This window comes from Panthera leo, chromosome B1 (assembly GCF_018350215.1).
Source record: "Panthera leo isolate Ple1 chromosome B1, P.leo_Ple1_pat1.1, whole genome shotgun sequence".
Classification (NCBI taxonomy): Eukaryota; Metazoa; Chordata; class Mammalia; order Carnivora; family Felidae; genus Panthera; species Panthera leo.
Genome location: NC_056682.1, coordinates 74958130 through 74977984, shown reverse-complemented (window position 1 = coordinate 74977984; position 19855 = coordinate 74958130). Strand labels below are relative to the sequence as shown.

The 19855-nt window shown below is 33.7% G+C and overlaps 1 protein-coding gene and 1 non-coding gene across 9 annotated transcripts in view; one reads left to right on the top strand and one right to left on the bottom strand.

The window, feature by feature from the left end:
* FBXW7 (F-box and WD repeat domain containing 7) overlaps nucleotides 1–19855 on the bottom strand; it is a 227473-nt gene that overhangs the window by 40374 nt on the left and 167244 nt on the right. The window lies entirely within an intron of this gene.
* Nucleotides 10634–10740, top strand: LOC122218756. The gene has a single exon (XR_006202088.1). It is a non-coding gene; the product is annotated as a U6 spliceosomal RNA (small nuclear RNA).

Genomic DNA, 19855 nt, shown 5'->3' with positions numbered 1-19855 from the left:
ATGACTCATTCTCCCATTTTAGGGATAATATGTGTCCTTCTGTACAAGGAGAACTTTACTGTGTGGGCGTAAAGACTGTTGACTTTTTATTTAGTTATAAACACTGACTAATAAGGGGTCCTTCTGTTTCAATAGGCACTCCTACCAGATCATATACACAAACGGCTTGTACTTTTGAATATAGGGGGGAATGAAGAGACTTCAGAAATAAACATTCATTTAAACATGATAATCTCCCAAAAACTTGATGAAAAGACAATAAAAAATGTAATTCAGGGCAGTAGGGTACATGATTCATTGATTTTCACCAATATGTGGGGAAAGGACCTCTGGTATTCAAAAGTGCATGACATACTTGGAAAATTAAACAGTTTGTCTTGTTCTGCTCCCAACCCTTTCTCCCCATGTCCTGCCTCTCCAGCCCCCAGACTCAAAGCCTCCTTTTAAGGAAGTCTTAAGGAAAACACTTCATTGCAGAGCATTCTAGCTCACCGTGTAACTGTTCATCATGTAAAGAACTAGGGGAAGGGCTACTGTAAAGTAGAAGGTATGTGAGATTCAAACACATGATATAAAGTATGGTCCAATGTAAAATATATATGCAAATATTTAAGTGTGTGTGTGTGTGTGTGCGCACACACACACAAAGAAAAGCCTATGTAAATATATTAAAATATTCACAATGGTCATCTAAGAGGCTTAATAAGAGATTTTCCCTCTTTTTTCTTACCTGTCAATAAACAAGTTCACTTGCATAACCTTTTGAACCCAGTATGTGCCAACAACTGTTTTAGGCTCTAGGTATAAGGTGGCAAACAATGCAGATGAGCTCTCTACTCCCCTATAGTATAACATTCCAGGGCGGGGTGGGGGAGAAGTCATCTAATAGGCAAACTAATACATGACTAAGATAATTTCATATAATGCTTAGTTCTAAGAGAGAAATCAAACAGGGTGCTATGAAAGAAGTAGGTAGCTAGGGTAGTAAAGAAGTGTGGCTAATTTTGAATGGCATCACCCGGGAAACAACTTTTAAGTCAAAATGATAGAGTAGAGCCTGGGATCTGCAAGAATAAGGCCAGTCTAGCTAAGATGAAGTGACTGGTACACGATGAAGTCAGACAGGTAACCAAGGACCAGATCATGTAGGATCCTGTAGGTCATGGTCAAGAGTTCAGATTTAATTGTGAAGTCATTACAGGATTTTCAGGATAAGAGTAAATACAACAGAACTTCTGTATATATTTTTGCCTATATTATTTTTTATATTTTCAAAAATATATATAAAATTAAATATTGCTTACAAAGTAATTCTCAGTTACTGATTAAAGAAGATATAACTCTTTTCAACTCTTTCATGCAGCAATTACTCTTTCATTTCCCTCACACTTACTCTCAAACTCAGCAGCTATCCCAAAAGATTCCTAAACTTGGAAAAGAGAATTATACTACTTTATTAGGCTACACCATGTGCCAAGCACTATTGTAAGTCTTTATATCTCATAACTCAATTCTGTAAGAATGAAGGAGTATCTACTGCATCATATCTCTATTACCTTGCTCTTCTATTCTCTATGTCCTGATTTTATCCTTACATTTAATAATTTACTTTTTTTGAGAAAGACACTGATGTTGGGCTCAGATCTCTACAGATGGACAATGCATCCAGCCTTATTATAACAAATGTCTATAATGGTAAATGATATGGTTACCTTTAGTTATTAGAGACAAAAGGATTTTACCCATGGTACACTTTTTAAGACTGCTTATCTGGGATCATAAAAAAAAAATTCCAGAACATAACCACAGAATCTCAAAGTTGGAAAAAGCCTTCAGCTAAAGCTAAGTACAGCCTCAGGTGCAACCCTACTTATTAGGTACACTCTCATTAGCATGTTGTCACACAAGATCTGCTTAATCTAAAATACACATTATTCTCAACTCGGTAATCTTTTATTGGTTGGCTTCCCAATTTTGATAATTATGTCCAATTATAAAATTTGGCTAGCAGATACATAAAGTCCAGATTCAAACTTATTGTATTTTTTAAAATATATCATCTCTTCTCATCTCAATCATCTTACGTATTTTCCACAAGAATTTAAACTTGAGAAAGGATAACTTTCATCTTTTAAAACTCTAGCTATGAATCAAAGTCTGTGGACTTAAACTTACTTCACTTATTCAAAAACACTTACTAGTTCCATATTGGTGCGAGGCCAATATGAAACATAAATCACACCAGGTTCTTGCTCTAGCATCATGGTGATCTTTAATCAATTCTTTACTTATTTTCGAGTACCTTGCCTGCTCTTTAAGTATTTGTTTGATGCAGCTGTCAAGTAAGGAGAGAAGAACCCAGTAATCATTCCCCCACTACACTTAAAAAGGAGAATTCTAAAGAGTCATTTCAGAAACATCAAATTATATTTTAAAGCAATAATTTAAGAAACTGCATTCATTGCTTTGAAAGAATCTAGAATTATCTGACTAGCATAACATCTACATGATCCCCTAACTTTTTAGGAGATTTCAACAGACTCTAAAGTTTCAGTAAATAAAAGTAGAGTACAAAGAAAGATTACTAGAAATAGATGGGTCATGAGTAAGGTTTGACATAATTTTTGCCTGTCATGGAAATGTTTTCAAAATAACTGTTAATGTGAAAAGGCATACGATTTATGGTAGTTTTTTTTATTTGCAGTGAATGTAAGGTCAATAGTCAGGAGCACTTTGACATCTTGGCAAAACTATTAGAATAGAAATATTTTATTTATAGGGCACCTGTGTGGCTCAGTCATTTAAGCATACAACTTCGGCTTAGGTCATGACCTCACGGTTCGTGGGTTCGAGCCCCGCGTCAGGCTCTGTGCTGACAGTTCAGAGCCTGGAGCCTGCTTCGAATTCTGTGTCTCCCTCTCTCTCTGCCCCTCCCCTGCTTGCACCCTGTCTCTGTCTCTCCATCTCTGTCTCTCTCTCTCCCTAGAATAAACATTAAACATTGTTTTAAAAAGATATATTTTAGGGGTGCCGGGGTGGCTCAGTTGGTTAAGCTTCCAACTTCGGCTCAGGTCATGATCTTGAGATTCGTGAGTTCAAGCCCCGTGTCAGGCTCTGTGCTGACAGCTCAGAGCCTGGAGCCTGTTTTGGATTCTGTGTCCCCCTCTCTCTCTGACCCTCCCCTGTTCATGCTCTCTCTCTGTCTCAAAAATAAACGTTAAAAAAAAATTAAAAAGACATATTTTAAGTTCACTTTCTTTATTAAATTTCTTTAATATTTAAGAACATATTTATCTATAAATACTCAAGGCCTCCAAATGTTTAAAAACTAACTTTGAAAGTTTGCCGCACTTGATACAGGATTCTAAAATGTTCTTTCTGCAGGATGGGTATCATGAGTTTCCTTCCAGTTGTGTGAACTCATGGTGTGTAATCATGGCACAATGACTACTAAACAAATGTGCATTACAATTTAAGATCTGCTCTGTGTATACAGCTGGTCTGTTGAGACCTGCTACATGGTGATTTGAGAACACTTTAAGAAATTGAATCTTAAATTCTTTTTAACTGAGTCAATACATGTTCAAACTTTTACAATATGAAAAAAAAAATCCTATGAGGAATAGCTTAAATCTACCAAATTACATGAAGTCAAAGCTAGCAAAAAGATGCTGAACTACAGAAAATTCTTAAAGTTGTAATATTTTGTTAGCCTTTGTGATAAAGACATGCACACACCCCCCCCCACACACACACACCCCTCTCTTCATTTTCAGACATTCCTGAAAAGTTATTCTATCAAGAGACAAAACAACATACTAAGAACTTAGAATAACTTTCAAGAGATGTTAAATAAAGACAGGTTAATCATCATGATCACAATGTAAAGGGCAGATTAAAATTAAATGGTATTTTTCAGACATTTTTATTTAACTAGCTTTTATTAAGCAATTGCAATAAGCAGATTTTGTTACTGGGAGCCTGGGTGGCTCAGTCAGTTAAGCATCCAACTCTTGATTTAGGCTCTGGTCATGATCTCATGGTTCATGGGTTTTGGCCTGCTTGGGATTCTGTCTCCCTCTCTCTCCACCCCTCCCCTGCTCACTCGCTCTCTCTCTCTCTCAAAATAAATAAACATTAAAAAAAAGATTTTGTTAGACCAAGATGTCATTTATACTCCACCAATTCATTTATTTCAAAGACTTTAACTTTGTGAAATGTACTGTACTTGTTTTTCTATATAGGGAACACAGAAAAAGGAAATTATGTGAGAAAAATTTATGGGGAGCCTCTAACCTCAAATTCCACTGTAATATTATGAGTCTCATCCAAATGAATCCTGAGTCATATAATGGTTCTCTATTTTCTAAACAATGAAACAAGATGGGAGAAGAAAACCAAACAGTGATTCAAACATTTTATTTTGGTAGTTCTAGATCTGCTGCATTCAAGAAATATTTAGCCAGGGTTACTAAAAGCCAGACACTAAGCAAAAAGAACTGAGCAAGATGTAACCTCTACCCTGGAAGAACTCCCAATTCAGGAGGAAGAACAGACAAGTCAATAAAAAAAAATGACGAATCAATATAATTGATGGATGAAATTGCTCAATTTATATGACAATGCATAGAGCTAGAAAGAGGAAGAGATATTTTCAAGAAACACAGATGGCAATATTTTAAACCTAAGGAAAAAGGAAAAACAAACACTACATTTAATCTGATTTGAATACTCCTTAACTGCCCACCATCAAAAAATACTGTAAACTAGTCAAACTTGAATAAGCAACTCTTTAAAAAAAAATTTCTCTTAAGAAAATGAAGTATACACAGAAGAGAACTTCAGGCACTCTTCTAGGTACTTACATAAACTCATTGAAACTGTCTAACAACCCTGTGAAATAGGTACTATGATGATCCCATTTTACAGATGAGGAAACAGACACAGAGAGCTTAAGTAACTTCTCCCCAAGGTTAGACAACTAAGTAGGGTGGCTAGGATTTGAACACAGGCAAATCTTGGTCTCCAGTTTACAGAAAATGAAATAGTGTTTTCTACATACATAGCAAGAAGTACTGGTAGTTAAAGAAATCTCTAGGATGTTTCCCGAGCTGTTTCAGTATCCAAATATGTGATTATAGATGAGATCTATGTTAGAATCACAGCAGACATTGAGAAAGAAGAGACAAACTAGGTAGCTAATTGTGTACTCTGATACACTTTACTTCCGGGAATTTACCAAGAGCAGCCTGACAAAGAATTAATACACCACTGCCAATGCCCCCTTGGTGAAGAACTGCTCCCATTATCTTTGACATTATATTGAAGGTAGGCAGCCATCAGTAGGCACAGTGAAAGAAAATCTATCTGATGAACAGTGTTTACAATAATACATGGGTTTGCTTCCTTTCCTAACCCCCCTCCCCCACCAAGAACCATAGCCTACCCTCCTCACTCCCTCATGTCCTATACTTTGTATCTCTAAAACATGAAATAATGAAAAAAAGCTGAGAACAGAATACACCAAAGTCTCTCATTGGAAAGTCCTTTTGAAAGGGCTAATAGTCTTTCACCCTTACCCAAATGATCTGAACACTATAGAAAACTGACGAAAGTTATGTATCATAACACTGAAGAAATTGTTTTAAATGCTTATCACAACCCCACAACACTTAATTCCCTCAAGTTCCCTTAAAAGGGTATTAAGACTTTTACTTGATTTTGAATTTTTTAGTTTAATAGACTAAAAATACCTAACTTATTAATAAGTAGTAGTGTTGAGGGGGCACTTTTTGGAGTATGTATCAAACATATGCTTCAAAATGCAGTTATCACTTTATCACTTTGGCCCTGTTTCTTAATTTCATCACACACATCTTTTTTTAAGGAACAATCCATCTTTAGTATCAGTTTGATCCATGTGTGGTTATCACTTCCTAGGAGTAAACATCAGTGTTGATAACACATGCCTATCTCTGTGATTCTATCCTACACTGTTTCAACTATCTCCAATTGTTATTCTACCTGGGATACGTAATTAAAACAAATATAGATTTATATGGTTATTTTGATTTCCCACACTCATTCATTCAACAGTATTTATTTGGGTGTCTATTACACATAAGTTAAATTAAGTATGGTCTCAGCTTCATGGCTACAGTTTACAGTGTAGTAAGAGAGGAAGACAAACAAAACAAAGCCAAAGTAAAACTATGGTAAATGCTATAGAGTTTTAGAAAAATGTGTAATGTTAAGGTTTTGACCTATTCTAGAGGTTCAGAGAAGAGAAGTCTTCTTCAGATAAGAAGAAGCAGTCTCTTCAGAGAAGAGAAGCAATGACTAAAGTGTGTTGTGGTGGGGGAAGGGCACCCCTAATGGCTGCAAGGCACAAATAAAGGCTCTATGGCAAGTGCAAAATGAGGTTAAGAGAAGTAGATAAGGGCTAGATTATGCAAGACCTCATAAAGGATTTTGGTCTTTACCATAAGAGTAATGAAAAGCTAATGCTGCATGTTAGTGAAGGGAAAGAAATAATCAGATAAGCCTCTTGAAAAATCATTCTAAATGTAGTATTAAAAACAGAACGGAAGTGAGAGTGGATGTGGAGACACTATGTGAGGAATTTATTCCACCAGGCCAGGCAAGAGATAACAGTGGGTGAGACTACCTAGGTGCAACAGAGACGGGTAGAAGTGAACAGTTACAAGACATTTAGGACATAAAACTAATAGGATTTGATGACAGACTGACTAGTCATGAAAAGTAAAGGAGGAGGAATTATTAAAGATGACATTTAGGTTTCTTATGGTTCTTAGGTTCTTAGGTTTCCCACTGGATGGGACATGAGAGAGGATACTAGACAAGAGTGTTTGTTTGCTTTTCCTGGGGTAGGGAGTATCACGAATTCCATATTTGGTCATATTTGATTTGAGGTGTCTTTGAGACATCCAGGTGAGGATATCATGCTCCAACTAGCTCTGGAGCTCAGAACAAAGGTCTAGATTGGAGATGAAAACATGGGAATCATCTGTGTATAGTCCTTCTCTGAGCCACCTCCTCCCATTCTAAAGCTGTTAACCACAGTGCTTGACCCAACGCCTTGTCACACTGTAGGCACATTAATCATGTCATGTCCCTTATTAAACTGTAAGTTCTATGAAAGCAGTGACCACTTCTATTTTCTTTTACATCAACTCCTCACATAGGGTGAGGGTATCCTGCACTTAACAGGGTATCAAAAAAATAATATTTGAATGAGATAATGAGCAATGTAACACATACTTTAGTCAATAATGACACAAAACTACAGAAAAAATAACCGTAAAAGTTAATTTTCGGCATAATTTGAAAAGCTCATATAATTTTAAATACAAGGGAAGGTGATGTAGGTGAGTAACATATTTTATATATTATTTATTTAGTATGTGTTATATATAGTTTTATTTATATCATCTTATATATTTATATATGTATATTCCCCCCTCAGGGAAAAGTAATACAATTTTCTAGATATTTATCAGTTACACAACTCAAGCATAAACTAAACTGAAAGAAAATATACAGTTTGATATACAACAAAAATGCAATTATCTTTGTTAAAAAAACCAACCTGGTTTAGAACTTCCTGTACCTTTAAAAATGCCCAACAGAATATAAACTTTTACTATTAAAAGGAATATACACAGTTGTTTTTTTTTTTTTTAATTTTTTTTTTCAACGTTTTTTATTTATTTTTGGGACAGAGAGAGACAGGGCATGAACGGGGGAGGGGCAGAGAGAGAGGGAGACACAGAATCGGAAACAAGCTCCAGGCTCCGAGCCATCAGCCCAGAGCCTGACGCGGGGCTCGAACTCACGGACCGCGAGATCGTGACCTGGCTGAAGTCGGACGCTTAACCGACTGCGCCACCCAGGCGCCCCAGGAATATACACAGTTTTAACAACACTTAATGTACACTATATCCCACAGTCTCAGTATTTTATTTATTCATTGGTATTAACCCAAGATATATCATTTTTGAATCTCCATTTTACTGACAAGAAATCTGAAGCATGGAAAGTTTTTGAGAGTTACCAAAACCATTTTAAGTAATATTTGCTTAAAAAAAAAGACAAAACAACCTTTGGCAATATATATTTTAATCTCTATGAACAAAATAGCAAGCTAAGTGACATTTCCATTAAAATTAAATTGAATATTATGCATTTTACACATAACCACCTATCTTTATTTTGCTTTAGTTGCTTTTTATCATGACCTCCTATTGAGAAAGGATCTAGCAAGAAACACTACACTTAATGAAAAGGGCCAAAAGGACTAAGATCCCACTGAAATATTTAAAAAAAAAAAAAAAGTTCCTGATAGTTATTTCATTGCTACTTCATTTGGTTTTGTGAATATGAAAAGCATTTTCATAATAATTTCATGATAATTTTAACAAAAGATACATTTTGGGGCATACCATTCACATCTAACTTTGGAGATAGAACATAATTCATCTTAAACCTCACTGGAGTCAACACTATATATATGCATTTCTAAATCCTCTTTGGTTTTCATCTTCTAAGAAATATTTTAACATGTATATATTATAACTGAAGAATGTTATTACATTGTTCAAAGTATATATACTTTTGTATATAACCATGGTCTGGGAATTTTAAGTAAATATATTGAAGACTACAAAATACAGTGCAAGATAATGAGAAACACTAGCGAATAGTATCAATGCTTTGTAAATTACATTAAAGAGAAAATATACTAAAATGAAAAAGGAAAAACTGACAAAAAATATTTTGGGTGATGTTGTGGTTAGCCATTTATTACTTTTTTGTATGAGAGTTAATTAATATTCTAAAAAGGTCTACAAAAAGCTGAACAACCTCTCAAGCTCTGAATTCATGGCACTGACCTTAGGACTTTCTCAGAATGATTTTTAATGCACTCTGTTATTAGTAAAACCTGTTCAAACACATGCCCCATCTGCCAGCACCCCATCTGCAAGAGAGCTTCTTATTCTTGTAGACAGTACAACTTCTGCTTGCTTCCTTGTCTTCTCTACATACCAGCTGTATGGTAATGAGTATGAGCAGCTGAAAATACCGCATGATAACAAAGCTAATATGAAAACAGCGGAACAACACTTCCCCTCAATGAAGCAGTTGCAGCATGAACACAGCAGATAAGCTACTCAACAGAGGTGGGGTGGGTGAGAATTTCATTTGCGTGTATGGGGGGCCCGGGAGTGCTTGTAGGTGTGTGTGCGTGTGCCACATCCGCACGCATGTATGTATATGTGTTAAATATGGGGTTTCCGCGCAATTAAAAAATAAAGAGAACCAAGAGCAGCACAGGGTACCAAAGACAGATCTAAATCTCTAAGAACTTTTGTTAAGACCTGTGAATCAAGTCCTTAAATGTTTTCAGTCTCAATTCTTATACAGTAACGATATACCAGGGGCCATTTTGATAAGCTCGTTTTCAAATATGTTAGCAAGTATGTTCCATTTCTTAATTAACTTATTTTGAGGCCTCTAGGGAAAGAAATGGAGTCAGAGCTTAAAATCATAATGGGAACTATTTACTAGACATTTTAGCAGCTAACATAATATGTGAATCAATACACTCTTTTTAATTCTTATACAGCGATTTAAATTGTTTTAATTTAATGGTATTGAAGCCAACACATTTATTCTAAACATCTGAGAAACTCCAAACAAAATACTAAGATAGCACAGGTTACCTTAATTTAGGAAGACATAATGGGGTTAATTTTTACATAGATGATAGTCACAGTGAATGAATCTACATAATGTAAGTAGAACAAATCACATTAATTTTTCACATGCAGTAGCTTTCCATTTAGAGATTAACAGTCATTCAGGAAATTATTTAAGAAAATGACCATTTAAAATTGGTGCTAAGCATTTTCTTTCACAGTTTGAACAAACTAAAAATGAAAAAATATTCAAAACACTAACTGTAAGTAAAAGAAATTAAGTACTATCATATAAGGAGATTTAATTATAACTTTTACCAATACACTGAAAAAGCCTTATGCGGACTTCGTAATAGTTATTAAGTTCTTATTACATAACCATACTTTCTATAGGTCATTTCATTTTATTCTTACAACAACCCTATGAAAGTAAGTACTTCTACTATCTCCATTTTACAGATGAGGCTTAGTAAGTGGTGAAACTAAGAATGCAATCCCAAGTCTAACTGACTCCATCATCTATGCTGTTAAGCACTCAGCTATTCTGATATAAACTCCACAAGGATGAGGATTTGAGTCTGTTTCATTCACTGTTGTACTCCAAACGCCTAAAGCAGTCCTTGACTCATAGCAATTATTGAATGAATAAATAGAAAAGTGGTCAGTTGTTTTTAAGTGTAAATCAATTTAAGTGGGAAAAAAACTATCAATTTTGTAATAACCCGAATCGTTTTGATACTGAAAAAAAAAAATACTTCTTAAAGAAACTTAAAATAAGACTGTTTAGTAACCTAAATTGTGTTCACTTGTTAGATTCAAAAATTAAGACTTTATTTAAAAGATTCTCATAGTTAAACACTCATGTCTGAAAAGGCTGGTACAGGATGAATACGAGCAAAATTGCACTGATTTTGGTGCTCACTTCAGCAGCACACACACTAAAATTGGGACGACACAGAGAAGATTAGCACGGCCCCTGCACAAGGATGACACACAAATTCCTGAAGCTTCCATATTTAAAAAAACAAAAAGAGCAAAATTGCACTGATTTTACTATTTTTGCATATTTTTGTAAATCCACTTTACCTGTCTTCATTTCATTGTATAACTATAAAAATGTACTTTTCCTGTTAGCTTAACATATTCCTTGACTTCAAATATAACAAGGTCATGAGCTTCCCTAACATAAAAGATTTGTATACTATGCATCAGAACCTGAATTGAAAGAATAGTTCCAACTTAATAAAATACTCCCAATCATCCCTTAAAAAATAAGACATACAACTGCATTTTCTCAAAGAAGAACGAACTTTTAACACCACTTAACCAATTCAAAAATCCCACAAATTCACACAAGATTTACAAAAACAGTACTATACTGCCCCTACATGTTCAAACTAGTAGTAACAAGGACATTTTAAAATCCAAAGTGATAATGCAGAGATTTTTCTGGAATACTGAAAAGCTGTTTAAGCTTAAATTGTGCCCAAGTGAACTATACGTAATCACCCACATATAAAAATGTAATTAAATATAGGAATAACCTACAAGTTTTGATTTACATTTTCAATACTAGCAAGGAGAAAAAAATTAAGAGAATTTCACCCAAAATTGTATTTTTTCTCTCAAATATAAGATACATGAAAATATAAAATAATCAGAAACAAATAACTAGCTCTGTGTTTTTGGAGTCAGTATTAATGTATTAATGTTTGAGAAATACTTATTGTTAATTGTTCTTCCTCTAGCCCTGTCAATAAAGTTTATAAATATATAAACATTTATATATAGAGATACTACCAAAGTCACAAGAGAAACCTAGTATCAGATTCACTTTTTAAAAAAAAAAAAACCTATCTTACTTTTCACAATTTAGGGATAAAACACTATATATGCAAATAAAGAGATGTGCGGCATCATGGAAATAACTGAACTGTAACTTCTAACATTTAGAATGTCATTGGCTTCACCATAAATGGTAGTCCTTTCCGCTCCTACTTTCTATGGTAAAGTTTCTATAATATTAAAAAAAAATCTTAACTTATATCTATCATTTATATCTACCATAAATACATCTCCTATAAATTATATCTATCATTATATAATTGGTTTATATGTGAGACACACATTAATTTATGCAACTTTCCACAAGTCAGATAGGGCCAAGAACTCTAATTCTGACACAGGAACAATCCAGAAAGAAATCACTAGGTGAGCTTGATAGGATATTAAAGTTTCCTTCCAAGAATATGAAAAAATGGAAGAAAATAGAATCGTATTTAATCTTTCAGGACCTCAAAATACTATTCTGTGCTAGATACTATCTAACAGTATTTGAAAACCAGTAGATTATACATTTCAATAAAATTACCAACATAATCCTATCAAGTCAGAGAAAGACTGTGTCTGTATATGAATGCACATGTATGTAGTATCTATACAAACAAATGGAGAAACTATAAGACAAATTACCCTCAGCTGATTTAGAAAAGAAAAGCGTACAATTGAATAAAGGAGTCTGGTGACACACTATATACTGGAGCACACCAAACACGCTGTCCCCACCCAGGCAGAATTCTCAGGGTCACCGAAACGTTAAATTCTATAAAAGGTAGGACTTTTTCTGCTTTGTTCGCTAATGTATCTAAAGTGCCTAGAATTGTGCCTCGCAATTAATAGATGTTTATTTGTTGTATAAGCTAATTAACCTCTGATTTTGATATGTGACCATAAAGTGGGGACAATGAGATAAGTCTCTGGACAGAACAGCATCTATAGCCTCCTTCGAGGAAGGCCTCTGCCTTACTCATCTTTGTTACAGTAGCAACACACACAGAAAGTATGCCTAATACATATTAGCAGAATAAAAATTAATTTAGTGCTATTAGTTTTATGTAGCAATACTAGAAGAAGTAAAACAGTGGTAGAGGTTCTCATTCCTCATTTAATGTATAAGTTGGCTAACAGGAGTTGCATTTAATCCCTAAAGAAAAATAATATATAAGCTCTGAATTATCATTATATATTATATGGAGCTGCCTATAACTAGGTTAGTAAAATTAGATATCCATTTATATAAGGTATGTTTTACAGTACTTAAATATGCATGTGCCCAGAGACTTAAGACAAGGCTTTGACTACTTTGACATTTCAAAGTGTATTCCGTTTTTTGTAGGTGGGTGACAGCTGTAAAACTCAAAGGTCTGTGGAGTCCCACAATTTTGCAGAAAGCTGTATTGCTGACTTCAGAACTTTTTGGAGTTTAGAAAAGTAATACAGTGCATATGTATTACTGAACACTTCCAGTACTTTATACATTAATATTTTTGCAACAAAGTATAGGACCATTCAGATAAATAATAAAAGGGTCTTACGTCAGTTACAGTTAGAGTTGGTTAACTTTAAAAAAGTTCTTAGTTCTCAGGACTTGCTGGATTTCTGGTCTGCAGACAAGGGACAGTAGATTTATTTCATATATGTTTACATTACCAGAACTTAGTACCAAGTTTATTTTTTAGCATATTTTTCATCTGTCTCCCATACTAAATTTAATAGCCTTGCCCTGTGATGTTAAATTACTGAACTACTTAAACAGATTGTTATCTATCAACAAAAGGGAGAGAAATTCATGGCAGTTATTTCTACAATGTAGTTGTAGACCTCTAAAACACATTATAATTTGTTTTACATTCATATTTGACAACTGAGACACAGCCTAATACCAAGACATCACTTGATGACAAAAACCATCTAGAAAGCAATGTTATCAGAGTTAGATACTGAAGCCATCATAAATTGTGGGAACAGAGCTAAGAATTACATATTTAAAAACCCAGCATTACATAGCAAAAGTTAACCCTTAAAACATTTGGCAACTAAGGATGGATCTGTTCACTCAACAAACCTTACAATGGTCAGTATACCATAGTGTTTGTGATATGACAGCCAGATGCCTGAGTTAGGATCTCAGCTCCGTTGCTTATTACCTCAAGGGCAAGTTATTTAACTTTCCTGTGCCTCCTCAGATTCCTCATCTGTAAAACAGGGATCCTATAATACACCACCTCTTTCACAAGGTTATTTTAAGGATTATATGAGTTCCTATATGGAAAGTATAGTGCCTCCTCTGCATCCCAACTTAGACTATATACTATTACCTGATTTTACTGTCATCGAAACATTGGCATTAACAACTACTTCTCTGTTTCCCTAAAGTAGAATCTAAGCACCATGAGGGCATGGTCCCTGTCCATCTAGTTCACTGCTATATCCACGGGTTCTAGAAAAATTTCCAACCCTGTTCTAAGTATTTCATACATATTTTTGGCTGATATTAATACTAATAAATGTCATGTCAAGGGGTAAGTGAATTTGCAGAAGTATAAATAATGTGAAACACCAAGATGTGAGCCCAAGCAATAATATAGGTTCCTTCTGTCCATCACTTCTCTGATCATCTGCTTAGCAAACATCCTTCATGTTTTGATTCAAAGTTACTGTGAAGCCTTTCTTGAGCCATGTGCTTTGAGACTTCGGTGACCCTCTCGTGCTCCCACAGTATTTTGTACATGGGTCCATTTAAGCAATTATCTTTTTAGACAATAAAGATTTGTTTATGGTTTTTACCACTTGACTATCTAAGATGCTTAAAGGATTGTGATTTTTCACCTTTGTATATCCATCCACAGGTACCGGGGATGAAGAATCATCACCTTTTTATTTATAGCCAGTACCTTGCACAGTACATAGAATAAGACCACAAGAAAATTTATAATTTATATTCTGTTTATTTATGTTTATGCATGACACATGAAACATTCCTAAGAAGAAAAAGTCTGACATGATCTAAAATAGAATGGTCTGATACGTGGTAACTAATTCCTTTATTGATAAAATAGTGATAATAAAGACTATCAGATCATTTGAAAATGTCAATTCTTCCCCAATTCCAATGGAATATATGTGTAAGGAAAATAACCCTAGGAAGTAACATTTTACTAGTTTACTCAAAAAATAATAATAATAAGGTACCCTATTAAAATATCTCTCCAGACTTGCTCATATCACCACCCTGTTCCTCCTCTTGTCCAAAGTACTGTAATATTTTTTCTTTATTTCAGCATTTTCTGACATTTTTGGGCTACTGTAGACTCTTGAAAGTAGCCATTTAAATGACTTTACCCTATGTTTGTTTCTCCTTCGTTTTCAAAATTGGTAAGTAGTAATTACTTTTAAAATTAAGTGTCAAACTGTATCTGAGTTTATTTAAATTTAGAAAATGAAATATTCAAAATCACAGCTGCAAAGTCATTTAAAAACATTTAGTAAACAAAAACATGTCATATTCTTAACAGTACAAAAACTCCTTCAGAATCTTCCAAGTTTAACACACACTTCAACGAATTAGTCATAGGAATATTTGTACTAACTTTCTTCTGCGTATCACTAGGAGCATAAAAAGACAGACATTAAAGATAATTTCTGAACTCGAAGAGTTTATAGCCTAATTGAGGAGACAAGATAACTATATGAAGGTATCAAATAACATCACTGGGCAGTACATATATGCCTAAGGGCCAAAGGTAATGGCAACAATTACAATATGTTCCACTGGTGTATGAGGACAAAGGTAGATGCAATCAATGCCAGGAGAAAGGTTCCAACCAGACAGGGAAGCTAGACTGTGAGGTCATATAAAGGATCTAGAAAGACAGAAGCACAAATATAGTTGGTGGACACCTGAATAGACCAATCTGGGAGAGAAGTGGAGGATGCTGGCTTTTTAAAGGTTTCATATTTCTGTATGTTAGGTAAACATCCATCCATTTCTAATTGCCTAAGAGTTCCATGAAACAGATATTGAGTTTCATGAAATGTCTTTCAGGCATCAAGACATTTTAAAAGACCAGACTTGCTACAGCTACTTTCAATGAGAATTAATCATGGCTAGACTAGATTTAAAAAAAAAAAAAAAAAAAAGTAAACCTGGATTGGGGCTAAAGGCAAAGCTATGTCAGAAATGTAAAAGTAAGTAGTAGTGCTATAAGAAATAGGCAACTATTTCTGGCAGCTGCTCTTGTTAGTATGAGAAGTACTCTTGTCATACATATTATTAATAGCAGTACACTTTGAGAGAGACTGTCACTTATACTGTGCAAATATCACACTATAATTCAGAAATATAAAATGGTAAATTAAGGTGGTGCAAAAACTGAGATAACCACAAGGCTTGCGGTAAAGATAATGTGTTAAATCAGTGATAAATCATAAAACTACATATGCAGATCATCCATTTAGATAAAAACACAGATTGTAGTTTTAAAACAATGGGAGGAGAAGAAGAAAATTATAGTTGAAAATAATAGGTGACAGGTCTACAGCAAATATTTTCCAAAAAGAATAAAAAATAAAATTACATGAGCAACAAATGATTTCTTGGTCTATTTACATATTTTCCTCCTGAAGCTATTATATATAAACATATCTCATTATTTTCTCAAAATGAAAAAGATTCCTTTGATAAAAAACCTAGAATACTAAAATTGGAAATAAAATAATCTAGTATTAGCTAAGTAAAATCCACAAAACTTTGCCATGTAGGAATAAATCTACTTAGAATATGATTTCTTAAGGAGCATCTGGGTGGCTCAGTCCATTAAGCTTCTGACTCTTGATTTCAGCGCATGATCTCACAGTTCTTGAGACTGAGCCCCACATCGGGCTCCATGCTGAGGAACTTGCCTGGGAATCTCTCTTTCTCCTTCTCTCTCCTTCTCTCTCTCGCCCTCCCCCACTCTTCTCTCTCTCTCAAAATAAATTTTAAAAAAGAAAGAATACGATTTCTTTCTCTTAAGCAACATTAGAAATCCCTCGTGCTGGTTTTTAATTGGTACAACTTTCTGGAGAGCAATTTAACAGTATTTTTTAAGACTCTAAAAAGGTTCATACTCCTTGACCCAATCAATAATCCTACTTCTAGAAATCTGTGTATAGAGATGTTAAAGATTTATGTATAAAAAAGTTCAAAGCAGGTCACTGTCTAAATCAACAACAGTAGAAAAAATTATGGATGTATTTAGTAGGTTATATATTAATTAATAGCTTTATTATACTTAACGCTGTATATTAAGAAGAGAAATAATAAGCAGTATCCTAAAATTGTAGCAATTAGCCACACAAATATTTTTTTCTACATAACTACAAAAGAATTAGAAAAAAAAAAGATGATGGTTTTAAAGGAAATGTAAGATTTATGGCTTGAACTAACAATCTCATTCTAAAAATTTACCATGAGCGGAAACTCATAAACAAGCAAAAAAATGTATGTACAAGATTTACTGCAGTATTATCATAATCATAAAAATCTATCTTCACTGTTTTATAAGCAAAGTTTCATTGAAACACAGTCCTGTCCATTTACCCATTCATTTAAGTATTGCCTAAAGCTGCTTTCATGCTACAATGGCAGAGATGAATAGTTCCAACAGTGACCATAAGGTCCACAAAGCCCAAAATATTTACTGGTCCTTTGCAGAAAGAGCTTGTGGACCCCTAATTTAAACTAACCCACAATGATAACAACATGCAGGAGTGATATTAACGTTTTCTCAAATGACACAAATATTCTAATTTTATTTCTATTTGCATTTTAAAGAAAAATTGTTTTAAATGTGGTATTTTGAACAAAACTTGATATGGAATATACTTCCCACAAAATTGTTTTCAATTATCAGAAATCCCAGTCGTACATTTCATTATTGCTTGAGCTCTTGGGTTTCGGGACAACAAGTCCTTGTCCCATATCAACCCTACCTCCCTTCCCACCACTCCCACCAGCAGTCCTATACCACTCTCCTAGCGGTGTTGCCAATACTTATGCTACACAATCAGTACACAGTTCAAACCCAGGAAAATACAGGCATTCTAAACACAGTATTTTGTCTATAAACCAGCATAGTCAGGTATCTTTAAAAGCCCTGTATAAACCAACAACGGCATGTCATTTGGAAATTTCTACCAAAACAATAACAATGAAGAGTAATTTACAAGAATATTCTAAATGCTTAAAAGTCTCCAAACAAAATGAGTTAAGAAATGAGATTTAAGCACTGAAGTACACTTTCCTCCTCTTTTAGTTGTAAAGATATTATTTCTCTAATCACTAAAAAGGAAAAAAAAATGCTGCCAAATAAGCTATAAAATTCCATCAAGATGTATCTTGAGGTACATTTTTTTTGCATTTTAAATATTTCTTATATATGTTTAAAATGCAAAAAAAAAAAAATAATGTACCTCAGGATTTAAGAAATGCAGTAGTATCATAATTAGGCATTCCAATTTCAAAGAAAATTCAAAATTTTCAGTTATTTTATAGATTAAGTAAGCTTTTCCTGTAAAATTTCCTCTAAAGGACAATCAGTTCTTTTAGAATAAAGTTATATACTAACTAGTCCTCTCAAATTTTCCTGTCTGGATTACCTATAAGACTTTTAAAAATACAGATAGATTCCTGAGCTTTAATCCAGATCTCTTACATAAGACTATCCAAAAGAGGGGAACCCAGGAATCTACATTTTTAACAAGAATTTTAACAAGTATTCTTCATAATAAGTATGAGGACCTTAATACTAAAAATATTTTTATTTACAGTAACTGGTTAATAACTTGACTGTTATTTCTTTATTGTTCTATTAAGTCCAAACTGCCTCTAATGAGAGACTAGAATAATTTATATAATAAGTTAGACTACCAATACCAATCTTACACTTAATATGAGGTAAATAAATTTTCTGAAAACCTTTCAAGAGATACAAATTGAAGTTTAAGTTACAGCAACTATGTTAAAGGATTTTTCACAATTTTCGAAGTATTTTATTGTGCAAACATTAGGTGGATCAACATCTATGAGGGATGGAAGGACAATACCATGTTTTTCAAATTTTACTAGGTCAAGATTGCTAAAGTCTTATAAGAGGTCACTGTAGTGCACATTAGCTTACTACTCGGAAGAAAAAAAAATGGCCTACAGAATACAGAAATCTATCTGCTTTGTGTACTTTGTTGTCAGTAGAGAACAATCTGCTTGAAAATAAAATGTACCCAGTATGAGATATACTAGATGTTACACACAAAATACGATTAATTACATATCATACCAAGTCTTCCTTACATCTTTGATAAAGAAAAATACATTTTTTAAATGTTTATCATCAATTTACCAAGGGAAAATTAGTAAATTAAATAGCAAAGAGCATTCAAATCAATTAAAAGCTATCTAAATTAACCAGGCACAGAATTCCAGGGAGGGGAGGGGGATATAATTACGCTATCCCTCTAATATTTCTAGTAGTCAGATTCAATGAGTTATGCAATTTTAAGTTACTGGCAGGCAGGCTGTCTAAAACTGAATGTGTTTTTTAACTATTCCAAAAAATGTTCTTGTGTGAATTTTATTTTTCGAATTTAGTTCTCTTCTGCTATTACAAATGCAAGGCTATAAATTAACATAACATAGTAACCCAGAAAAGTCAAGCTGCATAGTGACCCTAGGAAGACCTCAGGGAAAGCCTTGATGTTCTCTATTAATTTTTCTTACAGAATCTGTTGCTGAGCCTTTTAAATTTCATGTACATGTTAGAAGATAAAGGCAAAAATATACACTGTGACATAATGAAGTAATCTACCATATATTGTACCTAAGTTTATTAAAAACAGCAACAAAGAACAAAATCATCTTGATTGTTAATATCTTAACCTTTTGATTTAAAACACCCACATTTCTTTTCTTCAGTTTAAAATTTTACTTGTATTGGTATTTTTTTATAGAAGTATAAAAATAATAAATTAGTTTATTAATGACTTTGAAGCTATTCGAGGCCTCTGTGTAAATGCTTAAATCAGAACAGTGACCTCATTCAGAAGTTATAAAAGTGACAAAGTGAACGAAGACAAACACTTTCCAACAACATAGTAAAGAAGAAAATAAGAGGGTGGTGGAGATATCTGTATTCTATTTTCAATGTTTAAACTGTATTACATTTAAACCTCAATCAAGATGTTTTTCAACATGGCTACCACTTGTTTGGAGTAGAAGAGGATACTCCTCAAAAGGAGCTAAGATAATTAGAAAACATGTT